Below are 25,997 nucleotides of genomic sequence, written 5' to 3' on the forward strand. Positions count from 1 at the left end.
TCTAGCCCAGGGACACTGTGGCATATGAGTTTGCTTTTGCATTGTGAGGTCATTAACTTTTCTGTAAATCCTGCAATTCATCCTAGCAACTTTCACGTTCACCGCATCTGCGAGTCGTCCAGCACTAGTGGTCTCTTTCTCCTTTGAGATAATATACATGTTTATTTTTTCTTTTCCTTTCTGGATTTTTATGGCACTGAAATTTAATCTTTGATGTTTTCAAATTTTCTATCTACAGTTCATTTGTATTGGTATTTTATAGTCAAGTATAACTACTCTATGATGCATTTTCTTCATTTAAGTTCCAGAAATTGTCTTTATATTGCTTGAGGTGCAAATTTAATGAATAATTTTCTACTCAATTTCTGATTTCGTGTCTGTCAGGCTAGTCTTGCTCCTACTAAATAACTGTGTTCTACTCACATGAATCACAATATCATTTTTTTCAGGCCACTCTCACTTTTCTGTTTTGTATTTAATTTTATGATCTCCTTTTTGTCATCAGTGTTTCATGGCAGGTCAATTGTGTGCCTGAAAAAGATCTGTACAATGCAGTTAGCATTTTCCTTGTGAGTGTACCTAGTCAGTTCAAATTAGGTAAATAATCCTACTAAATTGAACTTATACATTTTTCCAAAGTATTTTGACACCATGGACCCTCTTCATCCCTTCAAATTTTAGTTCTCTTTAGCACTTTTTTGATGTAATTCAAACCAAGTGTCACTGTTATTCAAGATTCACTTGAAATTTGATATAATAGTGATTGAAATGAAGGTATCTTACTTTTAAGCTTGTTTTTCCACGATATTTTCTGGACTTAATGAATATAATTTTTGCCATATTTTATATAAATTAAGTGTCAGGACATCTTTTGCAATGATATTCCTAGATGTGTTTCACTCCATTCATATACTAACTTACTCATCCCTAACTACAGAAATGAAAATTCAATATAAGTGATAAGATTTCCAACCATTTACTACTTTTCTCTTTGACTCTAAATTTATTATTATTGTTTTGATTATCAATAATTTAGTTAGTGGTAACCCTACCATGAGAGATGGTGGCCATCTTGGTTGACTTTATTATCAGTTTATCAAATTTGTTTACACCCTGATTGTCATCCTATAACACTAAAGCTATCTGAATTAATTGTAATCATCCATAACCATTGACATCTTCGATCCTATGCAGGCAGTGTTCATTTTTCTTTTGCTTTTGAAAAGAATTATTTTATTTATTTGAAAGGCAGAGTCTCACACTGAGGGAGGAAGGAAGGGAGGTGAGGAGGGAGGGAGGGAGGGAATGAGAAAGAGAGAGAGAGTCTTCCATCCTCTAGTTCACTGCCCTAAATGTCCACAATGGCTGGGGCTGGACCAGGCTGTAGCCAGGAGCCAGGAATTTCATTCAGATCTCCCATGTGAGTGCAGAGGCCCAAAGATTTTTATTAACTTAAAAATTATTATTTGATCTTTGAAAGTATTCAAGCTGCCACTTTTCTTTCTAGTAGCTTTCTTATAGGAAATTATCCTTCCTATAATAATATTTTCTTATTATCTTCCAATATTTTTAAATTTTTTAAAAGATTTATTTATTTATTTATTATTTGATGGGCAGAGTTACAAAGAGGCAGAGGCAGAGGCAGAGAGAAAGAGGTCTTCCATCTGCTGGTTCACTCCCCAAATGGCCACAACAGCCAGAGCTGTGTTGATCTGAAACCAAGAGCCTAGAGCTTCTTCCAGGTTTCCCACATGGGTGCAGGTGCCCAAGGACTTGGGGCATTCTACCACTTTCCCAGACCACAGCAGAGAGCTTCATTGGAAGTGGAGCAGCCAGGACTCAAACTGGAGCCAGTATGGGATTTTGGTACAGCAGGCAACAGCTTTACTCACTATGCCACAGTGCTGGCACCATCTTCCAACATCTTATAAAAGCTTTTAAATGTAAGTTTATTATAATATTTTGCACAAAAATCCTCATCATTTTATTAATGTTCACCTCAAATTGTTTATTTCTGCTCACAACCAAAATTCAATGAATCTCAGTATGTGTATTTCTTATTACTTTTTGCGTCGCCATTGAATATTTTACTCTCTCCTGTGTCTAGCATCAATAATAGTTCATTCTAATAGTAACATAAAGAGCCTGTTGCCATCTTTGGTTATTTTCTCAGTAAGGCCTTCAACTTACTACAGCCTGTCAGTTTTCCCAGTTATTTTAAGATATAGTTTCCCAAACAATGTGGACATTTACATCTTTCACCCTTTCAAACCATATACATTTTTTTACAGTTTTTTGATGTTTATTGAATTTCAACTTAATCATTGATTGTGAAATTGTTCATCCTTTAGGTCAAAACATGGGTATTTTTCCTTTCTGAGTATTCAGTAACATAACATTAATTTTACAAGCTTAATCTCTTGCCATGTTTCTGTTATCTCTTTTAAAAATGATTTTAGAAATACTTTTCAAATATGTCCCCTATATACCCTTGGAAATCTGTTCCTGCTCCTGCCCATTTCTGCTCACAATGATCACAATACAGTACATCATGTGTCATGTACATTGATTCTTATTTTATTTAATATATATTTCACTTGATTATGGTCACTCATGTCTATCATGAGTAATCTAGTCTATTCCAACACTAGCACTGGGAAGCCATGATCATCCTTCGGTTACTTTTTTTTTAAGAGTTCATCAACTCGCTCTAAATGCTTAAAGTTACCTTAGGAACTGCCACTTATATGGATTTGAACATATTCTAGAGCCAGCACCATTATTCTCCTCAGCAGAGGATATATGCTTCATCTTTCTAGGTGTTCCTAGAATTGTGAATTAATTTCTGATTTTAGAAATTTTGCAAAGTGCATTTCCCAATAGCTATAATTTTTCCAGTTTATTCTTGACTCTTTTTAACCAAGTTCCCATCCATATGTTTGTTTTTCATTTTCTGGCTCACACGAAAATACTCATTTTTACTAGCAGCAATAAAAATATAGTTTTACCTTGCCATGTGCATCAAATTCTTATTTTTTATTTTGGGTTTCATTTTGTTGCTTTCACTTGTCTATATAATCAACATTTATATGCAAGCCAATCTTATCAATGCCAATGTATGGTCATTCTTTAGAGCATTTACATTGTAATGCTATGTATTCACTTCAAATTATTGAATTTCTCCTATTCAACTTAAAAATTCACCATCTTAAAAATCTGTCAGATAATTCTAGGACAGTAAAGTCTTTCACATTTTGAGGACACATATTTATTTTATATTTTATTCATTTTTAGACTCAAAATTGGTCATTAATTTTAAAATTTCCATGCATTTTATTGATTGCATTGGTGTTATTTTTGCTGTAAGATTATTGAATTAAATTGCATGATTTCCTTGATTTTGCTTCTTGCAAATTTTCTGTATTTTAAGTATAATTTTAGTATTATTTTTATTTATATCTATTACTTCTCTTTGTGATGCTCTTTCTGCATTTACCACATTTCCCATTGGTAAACCCAATAGTCAAAATACAATGTATATGGAATTATATACGTTTCTCTATTTTTCATGTTATATTTGAATTTATTGCTGCTATCAGAAAATAGTCAAGAACCTAGCATGAGATCTATCAGGCTTCTTTGGTTTGCTTTATCATTATTAGGCTATCACCTCTCTAAATTATGGAACTTTTCCAAGCAAATTTTATGTTTACAGTATCTAAGCACAGTCTTATCAGGTGATTCTTTCAGATTTTCTGGGCTTCCATAGAATTTGAAGCTAACTTTTATTTTGGGAATTTAGTTTAATTTTTTTTGTTTTTTGGTCTTTGAATTCATTGAGCCCAGTTTTTTTTTTTTTCCCCCCCACGGTGATGTGAACCTGTGGCCATGAAGTTTTAAATTTTCATTGTGAGATCATCATCACCTCCAACATTCTATATGTGCTCAGGAAATCATCAGGTATCCAATATCTCAGAGCTATCTTAAACAAGGGTATTCATTTTCTCTCTTCAAGGTAATAGATATATAAATATATGTAATTATATATATATATATATATATTTATAGAACTTGGAATTATTTTTTGTTTATTCAATTTTGTTACTTATTGAAATGTTCTGTTGGTCTAAATACTGGTACATGTTCTGAAAATTATATGGTAAGTGGCAAGCTCTTGATTTCATTTTTATCCTAGGATGATTTTTATTTATTTATTGTTTATTTAATATTAGAAATTGGTAGAGAGGGACATTGAAGAACAGGTAGTGTGAGTTACAGTTTGGTGGTTCACTCCCCATTCTGTAGTGACCAAGATCTGGATTGTTATGGAATTCTCAACTGTCCTTTCCTAATGATATATAAATGATATATATATATATATATATATATATATATATATATATATAAATTTTGAGACTATAGCTCTAGATAAAAACATCTTTGCTTTAAACTATTCCTGGCTCTTGATATAATCATTATTTTATTTACATTGCTTCATTTTTTTTATTTTCTATTTTAATGTAGATGAAATGTTTTTCACAAAAATCTCTTATATGTACTTGTCACATTATTGTTACTATCATGTAACTGAGTTCTACTCACAATAATAAAAGTATATCTATATGGTAACTAATACACTTTTTTGGCATATTTTGTCTTTGAATTACTTTGTTTTTTTTTTATTTGAAAGTCAGTGTTACAGAGAGGGAGAGATAGAGAGATCTTCCACTACTGGGTTATTCCCCAGATGGCTACAATAGCTGGGGCTGGGCCAGGCCAAAGCCAGGAGTCAAGAACTTCTTGAAGGTCTGCCCCTGTGGATGTCAAGATCCCAAGTATTTGAGCCACCTTCTCCTGCTTTCTCTGGACATTAGCAGGTATCTGTATCAAAAATGGAGCAGCCAGAACATGAACTGCAACCCATATGGGAAACTGGCCTCACAGGTGGTGACTTAACCTGCTATGCCACAACACTGAACCCTCTTAATTTATTCTGACCACCTGTGTATATGATTAACCACCTAATGAAAGCCCATCTTGAGAATAAACCAATCAGTATATTGCTTGATTTTTACATTGGAAGCTCATCAGCATAATCAAAATTATGTAAATTTTCTTGATGATTTTATATATAGAGTTCATCAGAAGGACTCTGGGCTCATAGCATCATTCTCTCTTTCCAGGTGATATACCATTAATATTTCTGGTGCTTTATGTGAATGTAAATAAACTTTGATTATTGAATTTTTCAAATTGTAGCTATAGATGCCAGTATCTTTCATTTAAGGTTTTTCTAGTAAATAACATATTTTTAATCATTTTTTATTTTTATTTTTTCATTTCTCAAGTTTAGTACATATTTAATACATGTTGGTTTACTCAATTACCTTGTATATGTTTTTCATGCTATTATTTCTCCTATATTAGTACTCACTGTTACATTCAATAATCAAACTGTAAATTATATACTAATGCGTATTTCTTTTGTTTATCTTTTATTTTGATGACTTGTATACATCAATGATGTTGTAGTGTAAGCCAATCCTACTTTAGAGAACCATAACCAAACATGGTTAACTTTTTCATTGTGATTTCAATTTGATGAAAATTCTTTAAATTTTATTTTTCAACTTTCCTTGATTCACCTTTCTTGATTTTAATTTTTTTCTGATAGAAAAGTAGAAGGAAGGAGGATGGAAGTGAAGGAGGGAGGAAGGGAAATATACTACAAACCAGATTGAATTTTTAAAAACTAATTAAAATGAAAATGAAGAAAAATTTAAAAATTGTTATCTCAAAAACTAAGAGGAAAAGAGAAAGCAGAGTAGAGAAATTGGAGGATTAGGGGAGGAGGGAGTAAAGGAGTATTATTATATTCATTTAATTATATCTGTATTATATTGAATTAATTTCCACTGTATTAATATATTAATCTGAAAAAAACAAAGTATCACACTTTTTAAAAATTTCTTGATAGGACAATAATTTGCTGGAATATTGTTTACCCAATTCCTTTTTCTCTGTTGATCATTGTATAATGTTCCTATTTTGCCAGTCAATTCTATTCTATTCTATTTATCAAAAGAAAATTTATATTATAAATTATGCATTGTTGTAGTTAGTGTGACCTGTTTAAATCATGAATATCCTATTGTAAGCCAATCCTATTACTTTTAAATTTAGGCTTTCTTGGGTGGCTTTTTCTCTGTGAAAACTTGAATCAAAGGATCTAAATTCTCTTTGCAACTATTTCAAGTCCCCAAAATCACAGAGCCATTGTGACCCACTCAATCATCCTCAAATTCCAAGGGTTAAGTTAATTTAGCTTTTCTACAATTCTACAAAACTATAAATTAATGTTTCCTTTTGAACCTCCAAAGTGTAGCTATAAATACAAATGTTTTTCCCTCAAGATTCCCCTGGTAATTGCCAAGATCTTTGCTTTATTTCTATCCACTTTTCTCTTATACTTTAAAGGTAATTGAAAATCTTGTATGATTTTTCCATGGTATATTAATGGATAATTACTCACTACATTTACTAATATTTTATTGGCATTCATTGTTCCTGCCCAGATATTCACTCACAGTTATCAAAATATCATTTTTATCACAATACTTCTCTTTTGCTTTTGCCTTTTCTTTTGAATTCAACACTAACACTTACTTATGATATTGGTATCTTAGTGTACATTGGTCGTAACATGAGTCTGTATATATGTTGTTTTATTTATCTGAAGATTATCGGCCCCCTGAAAATTTTCTGAGTTGTCTAGGAATCTTTCATGTGCACAGTATCTCTGAATAGCTGAACACCAATGTGCTATTCTATGCTTTCAGAATCACACACATTTTGCAATTTGTGTTTTTTTAGATAACTCCAAATCTATCATTGGTAATGAAATTTCCCATAGTATCTTTCAACATGAAGGAATCTTTCCATTAGTAGTCTACCAATGCTAGTACAGAGAAACTGTGACCAACTTGGTAGGGTTTTTTATTCTGATATCACTGACTTAGGGATATTCTTACACATTCTCCTGTTGTTGTTCATGTTCACATATTTAAGGAAGCAGGCAGGGAGGAATAGAGAGAGAGAGAGATACCATATAATAGTTCACTCCCCAGAAGACTAAATCATCAAAGGCTGGGCCAAACCAAAGCAAGGAATCTTGATATCATCAGGCCTCCAACATGGGTGGTAGCAGGCAAACAACAACTTTATTTATCAGAGCTTGCATTTTGACATAGCGGGTTAAAAGTCTGCCTGTGATACCAGCATCTTATATGAGAAGTGGCTGTTCCACTTTCAATCCAGCTCCCTGCTAGTGCCCCTGTGAAAGCAGCAGAAGATGGTTCAAGCCTTTGGGCCCCTGTACCCACATGGGAGAGCCAGAAATTCCTGGTATCTGTCTTTGGACCAGACCAACTTGGGCTGTTGTGGCCATTTGGGGAGTGAACCAGTGGATAGAAGATCTCTCCCTGTTTCTCCCTATCTCTATCTTTCAAATAAATACAATTAATCTAAAAATTAACAATTTTAGCTATATTCTGCTCACTCCCAGGCACATTAGAAGTGAGCTGGATCCAAAGCAGTACAGCCAGGACTTGAACAGGCACTTTGATTTGAGATGCAGGAATTGCAAATAGCAGCTTACCCCACTGCATCAGCACACTTGCCCACTACACATTTTCTTAAACCAATGTATCCTCCCTTTCAATGTGATGTATTCTTTACTTTTTCCTGTGGCTGTGTAGGAATGTAAATAATAAATTATAAAATTAGCAAGTGTATTTAGTGATGTATGTATCTTTTCTCAAATAATTTTCTGACAGTTGCCCTGATGTTTCCTTGATTTAAACTTATCAATTTCTGTAACAATCTGATTATTTATTGTCACTGAATATTTTTCAGCAAATTCCTTTTTCTGTTCTTATTCTACCACTGCTCTTATATTATTGCTAAGTATTAGTTCCAGTAATTAGTATATAATGTATATTAAAACAGATGTGTTCTTTTTATTCTATTTTTGTTTTAATTTACTAATAACACCTGAATAAATTATTAATGTCCTAATGACTGTCAATCAAAACCATATGCACCCAGAAAAGCTGCTTCTTTAAGATATCATCAACTTAATGAAAATATCTGGATTCTTTTGACAATCTGATAGACAGTTTCTCAGAACTATTTTGTCCAGTGTAATCATTTTCCTATTGCAAGTGATATATTTTAAAATCTTTCTTCAGTTCTGATATTCCACAAATTATCTTAATTGCTTTGACTATGATAATATGACCCTAGATATAAGTATCTTTCCTTTAAGATTTATTGGATATTCAGCATTTTACTCTTGTTCATTTGTGTTTTTTTTCTTTTTTCAATTTTTACGCAATTGTAATAGAGAGTTGTTCACCAAATAGTCACTATAATTGTCATTTTTATATAGCTCCCACCAATGTACTGATTTTTACAGTAAATGACATATAACTTATAGTCATAAGTACAGCCTTTTTGTATTTTTACATTTGTCTTTGGATTTATTTTCCACAGATTGTACATCATCAATATTCTACTGTCAGCCACTCCTAGGGCATCTTTCTCAGCTTTTAACTGTGGGATCACTTATCCTAATTTCTCTTAGCTACTTTTTGTAAACATTTCTCAGAACCATCATAGTCCAGTGTAATCATTTTCCCTTTAAATGTTTATTTTTTCAAAAAAACCAGCTCCTCGTTTGGCTGATTTTTTGCAATGTTTTTCTTGATTCAATCCTGTTGATTTCTTCTCTGATTTTAATTTCTCTTCTCCTACTAGATTTGGGTCTGGTTTGCTGTGGGTTTTCTAGATCCTTGAGGTGAATTGAAAGCTCATCTATTTGGTGCCTTTCCAATTTCTTGATGTAGGCACCTATTGATATAAACTTTCCTCTTAACACTGCTTTTGCTGCGTCTCATAAGTTTTGGTATGTTGTGCTGTTATCCTCATTTACTTCCAGAAAGTTTTTGATTTCTCTTTTGATTTCTTCTATGACCCATTGTTCATTCAGGAGCATGTTGTTCAATCTCCATGTGTTTGCGTATGCTCTAGGGATTCCTGAGTTGCTAATTTCCAACTTCATTCCTTTATGGTCTGAGAAGCTGCATGGTATGATTCTAATTCTTTTGAATTTGCTGAGACTTGCTTTATGGCCTAGTATGTGGTCAATCCTAGAGAAGGTTCCATGTACTGCTGAGAAGAATGTAAAATCTTTAGCTGTAGGATTGAAAGTTCTGTATATATCTGTTAGAGCCATTTGGGCTATAGTGTCGTTTAAATCTACTGTATCCTTGTTGATCTTCTGTCCTATTGATCTGTCTATTTCTGAGAGTGGAGTATTGAAGTCCCCCAGTACTATTGTATTGGGGTCTAAGTCTCCCTTTAAGTCCGTTAATAAATCTTTTAGATAAACCAGTGCCCTGTAGTTAGGTGCATATACATTGATAATTGTTATATCTTCTTGTTGTATTGATCCCTTAATCATTATGTAGTGTCCCTCTTTTTCTCTCTTAACGGTTTTTGTGGTAAAGTTTATGTTGTCCGATATTAAGATGGCTACGCCCGCTCTTTTTTCATTTCTGTTGGCATGGTATATCTTTTTCCAGCCTTTCACTTTCAGTCTGTATGGATCTTTGTTGGAAAGATGTGTTTCTTGTAAGCAGCAAATAGATGGGTTTTGTTCCTTAACCCAATCAGCCAATCGGTGTCTTTTAACTGGACAGTTCAGGCCATTCACGTTCAATGTGACTAATGATAAGTGGTAACTTTGCCCTGCCATTTGCCAAAGATAAGTTCTAATATATGCTTTGAATTCCCTGTGATCTTTTGCTGTGAGCTTTCCTTCCTTGGTTTCCTTCCTTTACCTTCTTTCATATTGATGACCGTGTTTCTGTGTTTCTGTGTGTAACACATCTTTAAGCATCTTTTGCAGGGCTGGACGAGTGGCGACAAATTCTTTCAATTTCTGTTTGCTATGAAAAGTCTTTATTCCACCTTCATTCACAAATGATAGCTTTGCAGGATATAATATTCTGGGCTGGCAGTTGTTCCCTCTTAGTACCTGGGCTATATCTCGCCATTCCCTCCTAGCTTGTAGAGTTTCTGATGAGAAGTCAGCTGTGAGTCTGATTGGAGATCCTCTGAGAGTAATCTGACGTTTCTCTCTTGCACATTTTAGGATCTTTTCTTTATGTTTCACTGTGGAGAGTTTAATTACAACGTGTCGTGGTGAGGATCTCTTTTGGTCGTGTTTATTAGGGGTTCTGTGAGCTTCCTGTACTAGGATTTCTCTGTCCTTCTCCAAACCTGGGAAATTTTCTGCTAATATCTCACTAAAAAGGCCTTCTAATCCTTTCTCCCTCTCCATGCCTTCAGGAACTCCTAGAACCTGAATGTTGGTTTTTTTAATAGTATCCTGAAGATTCCTGACAATATGTTTTAGATTTCTAATTTCCTCTTCTTTTCTTTGGTCTGACTGTATCCTTTCCTGTTCTCTGTCTTCTAAGTCCGATATTCTCTCTTCTGCTTCACCCATTCTGTTTGTAAGGCTCTCTAGTGTGTTTTTCATTTGATCTATTGAATTCTTCACTTCAGTCACCATCACAGTTTCCTGTTGTACTAGTTGTTTCGTTTCATTTTGATTCCTCCTTAATATTTCATTTTCATGAGAGAGATTTTCTATCTTGTCCAGTAAGAATTTCTGTAGTTCAAGAATTTGTTTTTGAGAACTTCTTAATGTTCTTATCAATTTTTTGAGATCTGCTTATTGCATTTCTTCTATGTCATCATCCTCATAATCTTGAATTGGGGTGTCTTTTTCATTTGAGGGCGTCATGGTGACTTCCTTGTTTTTATTACCTTGGTTTTTGCGTTTGTTATTTGGCATATTGGAGATATTTGGTTTCTTCACTGTGGTGCTTTTTCTTGTTATACTATGACTCTAGATTAAGTGGACTATCTGTTTTTGATGGAGCCTTAGGGCTTGAGATGGGTGTGGCCTGAGAGCTCTGTTTGGTGTGCCAAAGGTGACACTCCCAGGTTAGGCGTGGTAAATCTCTCTCTCTCTCTCTCTTTCTTTTTTCTTTTTGATTCAAAAGGGAAGTAATTCCGCACAGCTGAACGAAGTTGGAGGTAGTTAGCAGGCAAATGACATACCCACAGGAGCCAGAGATCGGAAGCTCTTTCCCAAGGACCACACAGGGAATCTGTTCTGCCCTCAGAGTGGACTCAAATTCTCCTTCAGTCTCCCACTGGGTTGCCAAAGTTACGGAATTGTAGCATCTCTGGAGAGTGCTCACGTGAATTCCATGAGTTCTCTCCCCCACCGTCTCTTTTTTCACAGTCTCAGTTCAGTAGCACCACAAATTTACTAGGTCCTAATCTCTTGTTAATTCACCCCGCCCAGAGTCAGGTTTTTCTGCTAGGCTCAGGGCCGGTGCAGACCTGAGGTCGCTCTGCTTATGACGTATGTCCAAGATGGCGCCTGCTCTTTGTCTTGCTTTCCCTTGAGAGGTGAGCAGAGAGAGAGAAACCCGTGTCCATACCAGTCACCTTTTTCTCTCTCTCTCTCTCTCTCTCTTCCAGTTAGCCTGGTGAACACTCCCCGCCCCCCGGGGGTCGTTCCCTCTAGTCTCCTCTCTCCGCTTGCCTGCCGGTGTCTCGGGCTATTGAGGTTCGGCTCACCTCGCGTTCCAGCGCTGGTGTGTTGAGTCTGCCGCTGGTGTCCTGAACTGTGGGCTCCCACGCTCTCCACACAGGTCCGCTGTGAATCACGCATTCCGGAAGAGTTTCTTCTGCTGTTTCCTCCCCTACTCTTCCTTGAACCTGCAGTATCTCCACTTTTATTAAACTGTCTCTCCCCGGACTATCAGTGTGCTCCCTTCCTATTCCACCATCTTGCCTCCTCCTTTTTCCCTTTAAATGTTATATATGCTTTGTATATTCCTGAGTTCTATGAAACAGTAAATTTACCTTTCATTGTTAAAGAGCATCTCAAAATACAAATATCTTTACTTTGGGGCCAGTGCTGTGGCATAGCAGGTAAAGCCACCTCCAGCAATACTGGCATCCCATTTTGCCCCAATTGTCTGTAACCACTGGATCTGTGCTGATACAAAGCTAGGATCCAGGAGCTTCTTCCAGGGCTGTCATGTGGGTGCAGGGGCCCAAGGTCTTGGGCCATCCTCTACTGCTTTCCCAGGCCACAGCAGAGAGCTGGATCAGAAGTGAAGCAGCCGGCACTTGAACCAGTGCCCATATGAGATTCCAGCACTGTAGGCAGTGGCTTTACCCACTATGGCACAGCACGGGGCCTTGTAATGGACTCTTGTTCATTAAATGCATAAATATGTTACTGTCACTGTATGATAGTTCATACTTTGGTGTTAATTCTTATAATCAAAATATAAATTATATTTCATATATTTCAATTTATTACTACCAACATTTTACATCATGAATAACCTAAGGTAAGCCAATCATAGCACTTGAAAATTAATCCATCTTACTTGGCTTATTCATGATGGGACCATCAAAACCAAAATTTCTGATAAGTTTTCTGGGCCATGTTCATGTCTACCTTTCATTAGTGCTGTCTTGGGGCAATAAAGTAATTTTATATTTTGAGGTGATATAAATATTCACTTTTCTGGTGGTCTATAGGATTGTAAATACATCTTTGCTTATATTTTACAAAGTATAGATTTAGATGATGAAAGCTTCCATGTGTGATTTTTATAGTGAATACAATAAACATTTCTTGATTTTCCTATATTCATTTATTCTTTTCTCAAATGTAGTATAATTGTTATGCCTTTTAGTTGACTAAATTATCTCACACCTTCCTGCCATTGTATTTTTGCCTATTACTACATGCTATACCCAATAATCAATATAGAATTTATGTAGTAACATGTGCATATCATTTTTGTTGTTTTGTTTAAATGAATTTTTATTAATGAGAATATTAATTTTACCCTAAAGCTTGCATATACTAACATTGTGGATGTCAAAACATCTTGTTCATTGTGACATCATCAAATCAGAAAATTCCCTAGGTTGTGCTAACAATGTTCACATACACTTTTTCAGAACCCTCTTATATTTGTGAATTCATTCCCCTTTCCCAGATATTTGTTTAGCATTTCTGGTGATCTAAAGAACTAACTTAACTTTTTCAATGTTAAGTTCAAAATGTAACTTTAAACAAAAAAGTTTTCACATTAAGATTATCCTGGTTATTGTCATGACCTTTGCTTTCGTAACTTCATAATTTTCAATTGTAACAAAATTGTATTGGACTATTGAACAAGTCCTCTATATCTGCAGGAACCCCTATTATGGCTCCTATATTATAGTGTTAAATGCTACTTGTAGTTTAATAATATAATTTATGTCATAACATGCACACTTCCTTTTGTTTAATTTACTAATATCACTTTTATATATTATTAGTATCTTGGTACAGTCCAATGTTAGTACTGTGAATTTTACATCACCTTGGTGGCCTTGTTCTTGTGACATGATCAATTTCCTCTAAAATTTTTAGGTTCTCCTAGCAACTTTCCTGTTTATAATTTCTCATATCCTCTTAGACCAGTTAATTTTATTTTCTTTATAAGTGACATACTTTTATCTTTTTTGGAGCTCCATGGGATTTTAAATTTACATGTAATTTTGAATTTCCAAACTGTGAATAAAATCAATCTCTATATACCTGAGACCACATTAGTCATTTTCTCAGTGTGCAGTCATCAGCTTACTCAAAGTTTTATTAAGTTGTCCTGGCAACTTTCACGATCACACATGTGGAGGACCATATTTGATCAATGTAACCATCTCTCTTAGATTATGTGTTCTTTACATTGCCTGTAGTTTTATTGGAGTGTAAATTGACTTTTTATTGTGAAATTGTAAAAGTTCCTCTACAAATGATGATATCTTTTGTTTAAACTTTTTGTGGTAATTGGCATAAGAAGTATAAAGAAGAAAACAAAAACCACCTATAATGCCATTATTCTACATCAGTGTGTAATACCCAACAATTCTCCTGTTTGCCAATATACCAAGTCTTGTTCAGGCATTTTTGCCTAAGTTACCTTTTTTATTATTAAAACTGTGTAGGTCATTTATCCTCATCATTCAAAAAATTTAGATACAAAATTTAAATTGTCCTACTTTTTCAACCACTGTATCTGCATGTATGTTTTCCAAACTGGAAGATAGGATATTTTATATACAATTTTCTATATACAATTTTTTCTATATATTTTTCTATATAGTCTATATATTTTTTCTATATACAATTTTTATATACAATTTTCTGTCAATTTCAAATAACATTTCATAACATACATTTCTTTTATAATTGCTATTTAAATAGTATTTTTATGTTATAGCATATTTCTATAAATTAAGTTTTTGTTAGGCAAATAATACTGTAATGATTTCTGAATCCAAATCTGTTCAAATTTTATTTTGTTGAACTTCATTTTCTACAAACAAAAAGCTGCTCAAGTATCAAATAAATGTGAAATATTTATGATAAAAGAAAGGAAATTATTCATGCTTTGTGATATGTTAAACAAAGCCTTTATAGAAAAAAAATAGAAAGTAGCAGGTGACCAGCTTCAGTGGTTGAGGACACAGACCTGTTAGAACGGGAAAGTTCCAGATCCACTGACTCCACATGAAGTGCCTTTTGGATAAAATAAATTATAGATTTCATTTACTAGGTTAATACAGTCCAAGACATGTTATATGTTACTAAAGAAATTTTCGGAAGACTGGCCAGTTTTGAAATAATAATAAAAGGCCACTGATTTGTTAAGGGAAAAGAATCATTTAATGAATGATTAAATCATTGGGAGATCACTATTTTTCTTGCAACTATAGCAATCAGTTCAGAATTTTCCTTGATAGGAGAGAGTGCAGCAGCAGAACAATGTTTTGATTAAGTGTGGATTTGGGGAAGACTTTCCTAGTTTATTTTGTGCATCCTAATAGTAATTATAAGATTATTCTCATATGGTTCCTAAGTCTATAGACAACCCCACATTTTGAGAATATAGACCTTGTATCAACTCATCAGTTGATTTAATACACTGAAGAATATAAACTTCTGGGCTCCTGCTGGGACTATGGTAAGCTAATGACTAGCACATTCAAATGGGTAGTGATTTTTTCATCTAGAGCAAGAAAAAATTAAGGGGCTATTGTGAGAAGACATAAACCATAGATCAACCTAATCATTCTGGTCCTTCTTTCACTGTGCAGAACAAACATCCTTGGAGCCGTCAACATGAGAATGCTTGGAGAGTAGTCACAATGTTTCCCCAAGTATTTTCTGGATAGCTCCTTGATGTTATGCTCTTATCAATGTTTATTTCATTCTTGAATTGTTCTCTGAGGAGCAGGTGTGTTGTGCCAATAATGACCCATTATTGTCTTCATGAAGTTGTAGTTCTGTACTGTTTAAGCCATATAAAAATAAAAGGCTGATCACTACCAATAAACTGAGCAAGAGTTTTTTTATTATTATTAACACATATTGGGCATATGAGGCCCACCTGGTGGCCAGAAAAATAATTGTCCTCATGTAATCTCCATATTTGAGGAAATTGTAAAGTTAAGCTTTCTGTCTGTAGGGACTTCAAATTCCTTCTTCAGAGCCAAGTTAACAAATAACCAAGAAACATCTGATTGAACTGGATATGGAGTATTTTTTAGACAGCAGCAGCAAATTTTAGCGTTTTTATATTTCTTATTCAAAGTTAACATCTAAGAGCTGAAACACACCATATTCCCAGACAGTATGGGGGCCAATTCACATTTACCATTCTGATTAAAAATCACCCTGCTTCTAGCTTTTCTGAATCCCCTGCTCCTCAGTCCTGGTTACTAAGCATTGTGCTACCCAGGAGTATACTAGTAAATTGTGCAATTGAATAAAACCTACACTTCTATTTAGATTCTTGCAACTGTATCATATATAATAATATCATATTTTCTACATTTTGATAAAATAATTTTTATATAAAGTCCAAAATGTAATAATTATTAGATAATTCTGCCTTGGAACACTTTAGTAAATGTGGGTATTTTAACCTATTTATTTTGGTATCTTACCAGTATAGTGAGGCTCTGCATCTATTGTTTGCTATTTCTCTATAATTGTGAAGTGAAACATCAGAGCTGGCCTTATTTCTCTTAACCATGTATTCCCAGTACAGTTACTATCATACCACAAACATCTCTTGTGCTGGCAGCTTCCAATATTATTTTTTCATATATGATTGTGGTTGATTTTTGTCTTAATCATTCTGCTGAATTGAGTTTTCTATTTTCTCTAGTAGATTTTAGTCACAAATTATTCTTACTAAGAAATAATTATCAGCCAGTGCCATGGCTCACTAGGCTAATCCTCTGCCTGCGGTGCTGGTACTCCAGGTTCTAGTCCTGGTTGGGGTGCCGGTTCTGTCCCAGCTGCTTCTCTTCCAGTTCAGCTCTCTTCTGTGGCCTGGGAAGGCAGTGGAGGATGGCCCAAGAGCTTGGGCCCAGTATCCACATGGGAGACCAGGAGGAAGCACCTGGCTCCTGGCTTCAGATTGGCACAGCGTGCCAGCTGTAGCAGCCATTTGTGGGGGTGAACCAATAAAAGGAAGACCTTTCTCTCTGTCTCTCTCACTGTCTAACTCTGCTTGTCAAAAAAAAAGAAATAATTATCTTTGGTTCTACCTAGCCATATCTGGAACTATTTTAGAAAAATTTAAAACAATTTTGGTTTGATTTTTAAGTTTTTAATTGAAAGATATGGGAGAGAGAGAGAGAGAGAGATCTTCCATCTGCTGGTTTCAACCCTGAAATGCTCACAACAACCAGGCTATGGCCAGTAGCCTGAAATTCCATCAGGGTCTCCCATGTGGGTAGAGAGGCCCAAGGACTTGGGCCATCTTCCACTGTTTTCCCAGGAGCATTAGCAGAGACCTGGATCAGAAGTGGAGCGGCCAGGACTCTAACCAGTACCCATAAGGGATGCCAGTGTCACAGTTGGTGCCTTAGCCTGCTGAGCCACAATGTTGGGTCCTCTATGATTTCTAACTATCTATAGGATATCTCCATACTTTTGATCTTAATTTCTCTTTCTCCTCTTCATATTGACTTCAAGTACATACATATGAAATCTTTTTATATTGCCCCATTTCATCATAGTGGGATTAAATTTTGACCTTCTAAGAATATGTGCTACTCCTTCCTCTAAAATTTATTTATTTGGAAGGAAGGGTTACAGCAGGATAGTGGAAGGGAGAGAGGAAGGGGTTGGGCAGAGAGAGAGAGAGAGAGAGGTAGAGAGAGAGAGAGGGAGGGAGGGAGAGAGAGAGAGAGAGATTCCATCCACTAGTTCACTAATCAAATGGCTGCAAAAGCCAGGGTTGGGCCAGGCTGAAGCCAGGAGCCAGAAACTCCATCCAGGTCTCCCATGTCATTGCAGGTACCCAAATACATGTGGGCCATCTTCTGCTGCTTTCCCAGGCACATTATCAGGCAGCTCATAAAAACTTGGAGAACAGCCAGCATCCAAATCAGTGCTCATACTGGATATTGGTGTTACATGTGGTATCTTAACCCACTGCACCAAAACATCCCAGTCCCTCCCATGATCTGTTGTTCCATAGGACTCTGAAACTATTTTATTTAGGTATTTTTTCTCATCAACATAATTGAATTTAAAAAAACATTAAAAAGATCAGCAAAATGAAGAGCTGGTTGGGGGTGCAAACTGTTGAAATCCTTACTTAATGCATACTAAACTGATCCTCTGTAAAAAAAAAAAACAAAAAGAAATTATCAATTCCCAACTTGACTCTCACTGGGATTAAACATGACAATAGGTCTGCTCTGATTTCATCATCATTTAAAAAAAATCATCTATTATTTTTCACTTTATGTTTCTGTGTGGGAGCAAACTGTTGAAATCCATACTTAATGTATACTAAGCTGATCTTCTGTATATTAAGATAATCGAAAATGAATCTTGATGTGAATGGAAGGGGAGAGGGAGTGGGAAAAGGGAGGGTTGTGGGTGGGAGGGACGGTATGGGGGGGAAGCCATTGTAATCCATAAGTCGTACTTTGGAAATTTATATTCATTAAATAAAAGTTTAAAAAAAAAGAAAACATCATTTTTGTTTAATATGGTTTGATATTATTGAGCCAAATAAATATAAATATATAATATAAATATAGATTATATAATAATATAATTAGATAAATATACATACTGTATATATGTGCAGGAAATTAGAGAATATTCCAAATTAGTTCCTACTGAGAGAGTAATACACATTATACTTTTACCTGGGATTAAAAATGATACTTTTTTAAGATTAGAAAGATTTGTGAAGCTTTTTGCAACAGAATTGGGCTGACATATATTTTAATTTCAGTGTGCACATTGTATCCCTTTATTTAAATTTTTATGTTATTCAGCATCTAACACTCTATTTGTATAACTGGATATTATATGATTGTTACAGTTAGAGTTCTTATAAAATTTTCAAAATTATATATGAAGCCAATGTAAAAGTACCATGGAAAACACATGACATTTGAAGAAACATAGATTTTGCTTTCGTAAGAGCTCTGAAATTTTACTATGTGCATGACATATAACAAGTGACTTACCTTTTCTGCACTTCTTTTTCCATATATAAGAACTACAATTATTAAAGTCAAATGCAAGTTTTTAAAGGAATGCAAGGTAACAATATGAGTCTTTTTTTGTTTTTGTTTTCACTGATGTGTTTTCTTAATTTTATGTAAGTTATACAATTATCTGTAATTCATATATACAGATTTAAGAGCATAGTGATACTTCCCACTTTAACTTCTATCCTGCTCATTCTTCAACCCTTCTTCTTCTTCCTTCTCCCATCCTTGCTTTTAAATTTTACAAAGATCTGCTGTCAGTTCACTTTCTGATGGTAAAGTTAACCCTGCACTAAGTAAAAATGTTACAAATAGTATGAAATAAAACATTGTTATTCAACAGAAGGGGCAAGGATGGTAAGCAATCATCAAATCTCAAAAAACATCCATTTCACTCAAAACGTTACATTTCAGGTTTTCTACTAGTTACCTCAGATCACAGGAAAACATATGGTGTCAGTCTTTTGGGAACTGGCTTTTTTCACTAAATACAATGGTTTCCAGTTGTATCCATTTTATTGCAAAAGACAGGATTTCATTGTTTTCATAGCTGAGTAGTACTCCATAGTGTATTTATACCACAATTTCTTTATCCAGTCAATAGTTGATGGACATCTGATTCTATTTCTGAGCTATTGTGAATTCAGCTGGAATCAACATGGGCATACAGATAACTTTTATATGCTGATTTCTTTTGATTTGGGCAAATTCCCAGGAGTGGGATGGCTAGATCATATAGTAGGTCTACATTCAGATTTTTGAGGTATTTCCATACTGTCTTTCACAATACCTGCACCAGTTTGCATTCTTACCAGCAGTAGATTAGGCTACCTTTTCTCCCACATCCTCACCAGCATTTCTTGGTTAATTTCTGTATGAGAGCCATTCTAACTTGAGAGAGGTGAAACATCATTACAGTTTTAATCTGCATTTTCCCAATGGATAGTGATTCTGAGTATTTTTTCAAGTGCCTGTTGTCCATTTGAATTCCCTCTTTTGAAAAATGCCTATTTAAGTCATTTACCCATTTCTTAACTGGTTTGTTTTGTTGATTTTTTTAAACTTGTAGATAATGGATGTTAACCCTTTATCAGTTGCATAGTTTGCAAATATTTTCTAGCATTCTGCCTCTTCACTTTGCTGAATGTTTATTTTGCAATGCAAAATCTTCTCAACTTGAAGTAATACCATTTGTCAATTTTCATTTTGGTAGCCTGTGCTTCTGGGGACTTCTCCAAGAAGTCTTTGCCAATGTCAATGTCTTTCAAACACTGATCTCTGGTAATTAGATCATTTTGGGTCATAGATTTAGGTCTTTGATCCATTTGAGTGGATTTTTGTGTAAGGTGTAAAGTAGGGGTCTAGTTTCATACTTTTGCCTGCAGAGATCCAATTTTCCCAGCACTATTTGTTGAAGAGATTGTCTTTGTTCCATGGATTGATTTTTAGCTCTTTGATCATAGATAAGTTGGTTGAGATGTGTAGATTGATTCATGGAGTTTGTATTCTGTTCCATTGGTCTGCAAACTTGTTTTTGAGCCAGTGTCAGGTTGTTTTGTTTATAAGTGCTCTGTAGTATGTCTTGAAATCTGGTTTTGTGATGCTTCTGGCTGTTTCTGTTGTATAAGATTGCTTTAGGTATTCAAGACTCTTTTGCTTCCATATGGATTTTAGTATGATTTTTTCTAGATGTGAGAAGAATGTCACTTGTATTTTGATTGGGGTCATATCAAATCTGTAAATTGGTAGTATGGACTTTTTGATTATGTGGATTCTTCCAGTCCATAATGATGATTTTTCCATTTTTTATGTCATCTTCTACTTCTTGCTTTAATGTTTTGTAATTGTCATTGTAGATATCTTTGATGTCCTTGACTAAATTTTCCAAGGTATTTAATTTTTTGTGGTTATTGTGAATGGGACTTATCTTAAAAGTTCTTTCTCAGCCTTAGTATTGTCTGTGAATAGAAAGGCTATTGATTTTTTATGTGTTGATTTTATATCCTGCCACATTACCAAATTTTTTATGAATTCCAATAATCTTTCTGTGGAGTCTCTTGGAATTGTGTCATCTGCAAATAAAGATAATTGAATTGCTCCTTTCAAATCTATTTCCCTTTGATATCTTTTTCTTGCTTAATGGCTCTGACTAAAACTTCCAGGACTATATTAAGTAGTAATGGTGAGATGGGCATCTTTTTCTAGTTCTGGATATTAAGGGGGGGTGCTTCCAGTTTTTTGTCAATCAATAGGATTTTGGCCATGGGTTTGTCACAAATTTCCTTGACTGCGTTGAGGAATGTTTCTTCTCTATCCAATTTGCTAAGGTCTTCATCATGAAAGGTTATTGTATTTTATCACATGCATTTTCTATATCTTTTGGGATAATCATATGTTTTTTTGTGTTTGTTAATGTATCACATTGATTGATTTTTGAATGTTGAACCATCTCTGCATATCAGTGATTAATCCCACTTGGTCCAGGTAAAAGATTTCTGATGTGTTCTTGGATTCATTTATCTTTTATTTTGTTGAGGAGTTTTGTGTCTGTTCATCAGGGATATTGCTCTATAATTCTCTTTCTCTGTTTTATCTTTCTCTGGTTTAGGAATTAAGGTGATGCTGGCTTCAGAGAAGGAGGTTGGAAGGATTTGCTGTATTCTAATTGTTTTGAATAGCTTGAAAAGAATTGGAATTAGTCTTTAAGTGTCTGGTAGAACTCAGCAGTGAAGCAGTCTGGTCTTGGGCTTTTCTTTGTGGGAATGTCTTTATCACTGATTCAATCTCTGTCCTGGTTATTGATCTGTTAAGGTGTTCTAAGCCTTAATGACACAATTTTGGTAGATTTTATGTGTCCAGCCATCTATTTATTTCTTCTAGTTCTCCCAATATCTTAGCAGGCAAGCCTTTGCAGTAATTCCTGATGATTCTTTATATTTCTGTGGTATCTGTTGTTATATGTCCTTTCTCATCTCTGATTCTATTGAATTGGATCTTCTCTCTCTTTTGGTGAGTTGGGCCAATCATGTACCAGTTTTGTTTATTTTTTTGAAAAACTGCTCTTCAGCCGGCGCCTCAGCTCACTAGGCTAATCCTCCGCCTTGTGGTGCTGGCACACTGGGTTCTAGTCCTGGTCAGGGTGCCAGATTCTGTCCCGGTTGCCCCTCTTCCAGGCCAGCTCTCTGCTGTGGCCAGGGACAAGTGGAGGATGGCCCAGGTGCTTGGGCCCTGCACCCCATGGGAGACCAGGATAAGTACCTGGCTCCTGCCATTGGATCAGCACAGTGCGCCGGCCGCAGCACGCTGGCAGTGGTGTGCCGGCCACGGCAGCCATTGGAGGGTGAACCAATGGCAAAGGAAGACCTTTCTCTCTGTCTCTCTCTCTCACTGTCCATTCTGCCTGTCAAAAAAAAAAAAGCTGCTCTTAACTTTCACTGATTTTTGTATTTTTTGTTTCAATTTTATTTTAGCCCTAATTTTAATTATTTGTTACCTCATACTAATTGGGGTTTGGTTTGTTGTTGTTTCTTTAGGTTCTTGAGATGCATTGGCAGATCATTTATTTGGTACTTTTCAAATTGTTTTATGTATGTACCAATTGCTATAAACTTTTATCTTAACACTGTTTTGCTATGTCCAAGTTTTGATATGATGTTTTGTAGTCTTCATTCATTCCCAGAAACTTGTTGATTTTTCCTTTGATTTCTTCTATGAACCAACCTGTTGTTCAATCAGAAGCATGTTGTTCATTCTCCATGTATTTGCATATGATCTAGATATTCTTGAGTTGTTGATTTCCAACTTCATTCCATGTGGTCAGAGAAGACACTTGGTATGATTTTGATTTTATTTTAATTTGCTGAGACTTGCTTTATGGCCAAGCAGATGGTATATCCTAGATAAAGTTCCATGCATTAATGAGAAGAATGTGTATCCTGTAACTGTGAAGTGAAAAGCTTGGTAGGTATCACTTAGGTCCATTTGTTCCACGGTGTCGACTAACTCTGTTGATTTTTTGTCTAGTTTATCTGTCCATTTTGAAAGTGGGATTTTGAAGTTCCCTGTTACTATTGTATTGGAGCCTATGTCTCATTTAGATCCATTAATGTTTCTTTTAAATAGCCAAACAAAATGGATTTTGTTGTATATACTTCTATTATAATCCCATTTTCCTGTTGAATTGGTTCCTTAATCATTACACAGTGTCCTTCTTTGTCTCTTTTAAAAGTTTTTGTGTTAAAGACTATTTTGTCTGATATTACAATGGCTACATCTGCCCTTATTTGCTTTCTATTAGCATGGATTATCTTTTTCCATCCTTTGACTTTCAGTCTGCATATATCTTTGTTGGTGAGCTGTGTTTCTTGTAGTCAACAAATAGATGGGTCTTGTTTTTAATCCATTTGGCCAGTCTGAATCTTGTAACTAGAAATTTGAGGCCATTTACAGTCAAGGTTACTATTGATAAGTAATGACTTGGTCCTGCTAGTTTTCTATAAGTAGTCATATTGTTTACTTTGGATTTCTGCAGTTTTTTATTGTGAAAATATCTGCCCTCACATTCTTTTATAAGGATGACTATCTCTGTGTTTCTGTGTGTAACACATCCTTCAGCATCTTATGTAATGATAGATAAGTAGAGACAAATTCTTTCAATTTCTATTTGTTATGGAAGATCTTTATTTCACCTTTATTCACAAATGAGAACTTTGCCAGGTACAATATTCTGGGTTGACAACTTTTTTTCCTTTTGAAAATTGGAGTATGTCTCACCATTCTCTCCTAACATGTAGAGTTTTTGATGAGTAGTCAGGTGTGAGCCTAATTAGAGAATCTTTGAAAGTAATCTTGTCATGTCTCTCATGCACACTTTAGAATCCTTTCTTCATATTTTACGGTCCTATGTTTTACAATGCTTCATGGTGATAATCTTTTATGGTCATGCTTCTAAGGAGTTCTATGTACTTCCTATAGTTGGATGTTCCATTCTTTCTCTAAGTTGGAAAAGCTTTCTGTAATTTTTTTACTATATAGACCTTCCAGCCCATTCTATACTTCTACACCTTCAGAAACTCCTAATACACATACATTGAGTCATTTGACAGCATCCCATAAATTCCCAACACTATTTTTATGTTTCCTAATTTCTTTTTTTGGTCTGATTGAAAGATTTCCAAAGATTCAGTTGTAGCTTGGATACTCTCTTCTGCCTCACCAAGTCTTGATAAGGCTTTCCACTACATTTTTATTTGATCTATTTAATTCTTCATTTCTAGTATTTTATTTTGATTTTTCTTTAAAGTCTCAATTTCATGGGAAAGTATTCTTTCATGTCATGTATGGTTTTCTTTAGTTGGTAGATTGGATTCTGCTTGCTTTAAAGTAATCCTATGGGCCAGCGCCACGGCTCACTAGGCTAATCCTCCACCTTGTGGTGCCAGCACACTGGGTTCTAGTCCTGGTCAGGGAGCCGGATTCTGTCCCGGTTGCCCCTCTTCCAGGCCAGCTCTCTGCTGTGGCCAGGGAGTGCAGTGGAGGATGGCCCAAGTGCTTGGGCCCTGCACCCCATGGGAGACCAGGATAAGCACGTGGCTCCTGCCATCGGATCAATGTGGTGCGCCGGCCGCAGTGGCCATTGGAGGGTGAACCAATGGCAAAGAAAAACCTTTCTCTCTCTCTCTCTCTCACTGTCCACTCTGCCTGTCAAAATAAATAAATAAATAAAATAATCCTATGATGAATCTTTGGAATTCCATTTCCACTATTATAAGAATCTCTTCTTTACATTGTTTTATTGAAATGCTGTTGTGTTCTTTTGGTGGGGGGGTCATGATGTCTTTCTTACTCTTTTCTTGAATTTTTGTATTTATTTTTAAGTATTTGAGGAGTTACTTTTTTTTCCTCTGATTGCTTTTATCTTTGAAATATGCCTCTGTGCCTTAGTGGAATATCTTCACTTTCAATGAATACCAAGTGGTGTCAATGTTTGTGTTGTATCTGGTATTTTGCTGTGCATCCGCATCTTCCACAAAGGCCCATGATGTTCCTCTTCCTTTCATAGAATTTCCAGTGCAGTTTTCTCTCTAATTCTCCCCTGAGCCTGACTTCCTACACTTGTTTAAAAAACTATTTATCCCTACCCTAGTGCAGTACATCATTCTCTATTCCCTCATCTTGAACTCCCTCCTTGAATGTATCACTTCCTATAGATCCCAAATCTATAGGTTAGTAGGATCCATCTATATGCATAGATTATTAGTTCAAGGTTAAGCATTATAATTAGAAATGCATAGGTCTTCAGAATACTTATAAAATTTTTAAGTAAATCATTGATGAAAGATTAATGGAGATGGTATTTAGGGTTTGATTTTATATAAAATTTTTGCTACATGCCTATCATAAAGCAGATGATTGCAGAACCTTATTTTGTTTTAAAGATTTAATTACTTTATTTAAAAGGCAGAGTTACAGAGAGGGGGAGAGAGAGAGGGAGGTCTTCCATCTGCTTGTTCACGCCCCCAGGGAACCACAATGGCTAGAGCTGTACCAATCCAAAGCCAGTAGCTAGGAGTTTCTTCCAGGTCTCCCATGTGGGTGCAGTGGCCCAAGGACTTGGGTCATATTTTAGTGCTTTTCCAGGCCATAGCAGAGAGCTAAATTGAAAGTGGAGCAGCCGGCTCTTGATCTGGTGCCCATATGGGATGCTATCATTGCAGGTGGCTTCTTTACCCGCTGCACCACATCGCTGTCCCCAGAACCTTATTTTTTTTTTAATTTTTTTGACAGGCAGAGTGGACAGTGAGAGAGACAAAGAGAAAGGTCTTCCTTTTCCATTGGTTCAGCCCCCAATGGCTGCTGCGGCCGGTCCACTGTGCTGATCCGAAGCCAGGAGCCAGGTGCTTCTCCTGGTCTCCCATGCAGGTGCAGAGCCCAAGGACTTGGGCCATCCTCCATGGCACTCCTGGGCCACAGCAGAGAGTTGGATTGGAAGAGGAACAACCAGGATAGAATCTTTTTAATTTTTAAATTAAAAATTTATTTTTTAATTTTTATTTATTTTTAAGAGTTTTTTTTTTCAGGCAGAGTGGACAGTGAGAGAGAGAGAGACAGAGAGAAAGGTCTTCCTTTGCCATTGGTTCACCCTCCAATGGCCACCGTGGCCGGCGTGCTGTGGCCAGTGTACCGTGTTGATCCGAAGGCAGGAGCCAGGTGCCTCTCTTGGTCTCCCACGCGGGTGCAGGGCCCAAGCACTT

At 35.5% G+C, this 25,997-nt stretch overlaps 1 long non-coding RNA gene across 2 annotated transcripts in view; it reads left to right on the top strand.

The window, feature by feature from the left end:
• Nucleotides 1-25,997, top strand: part of LOC127489452 (uncharacterized) — a 96,902-nt gene that overhangs the window by 1,316 nt on the left and 69,589 nt on the right. The gene's annotated exons all lie outside the window — the stretch shown is intronic.

Source organism: Oryctolagus cuniculus, chromosome 15 (assembly GCF_964237555.1).
Source record: "Oryctolagus cuniculus chromosome 15, mOryCun1.1, whole genome shotgun sequence".
NCBI classification, from domain to species: domain Eukaryota; kingdom Metazoa; phylum Chordata; class Mammalia; order Lagomorpha; family Leporidae; genus Oryctolagus; species Oryctolagus cuniculus.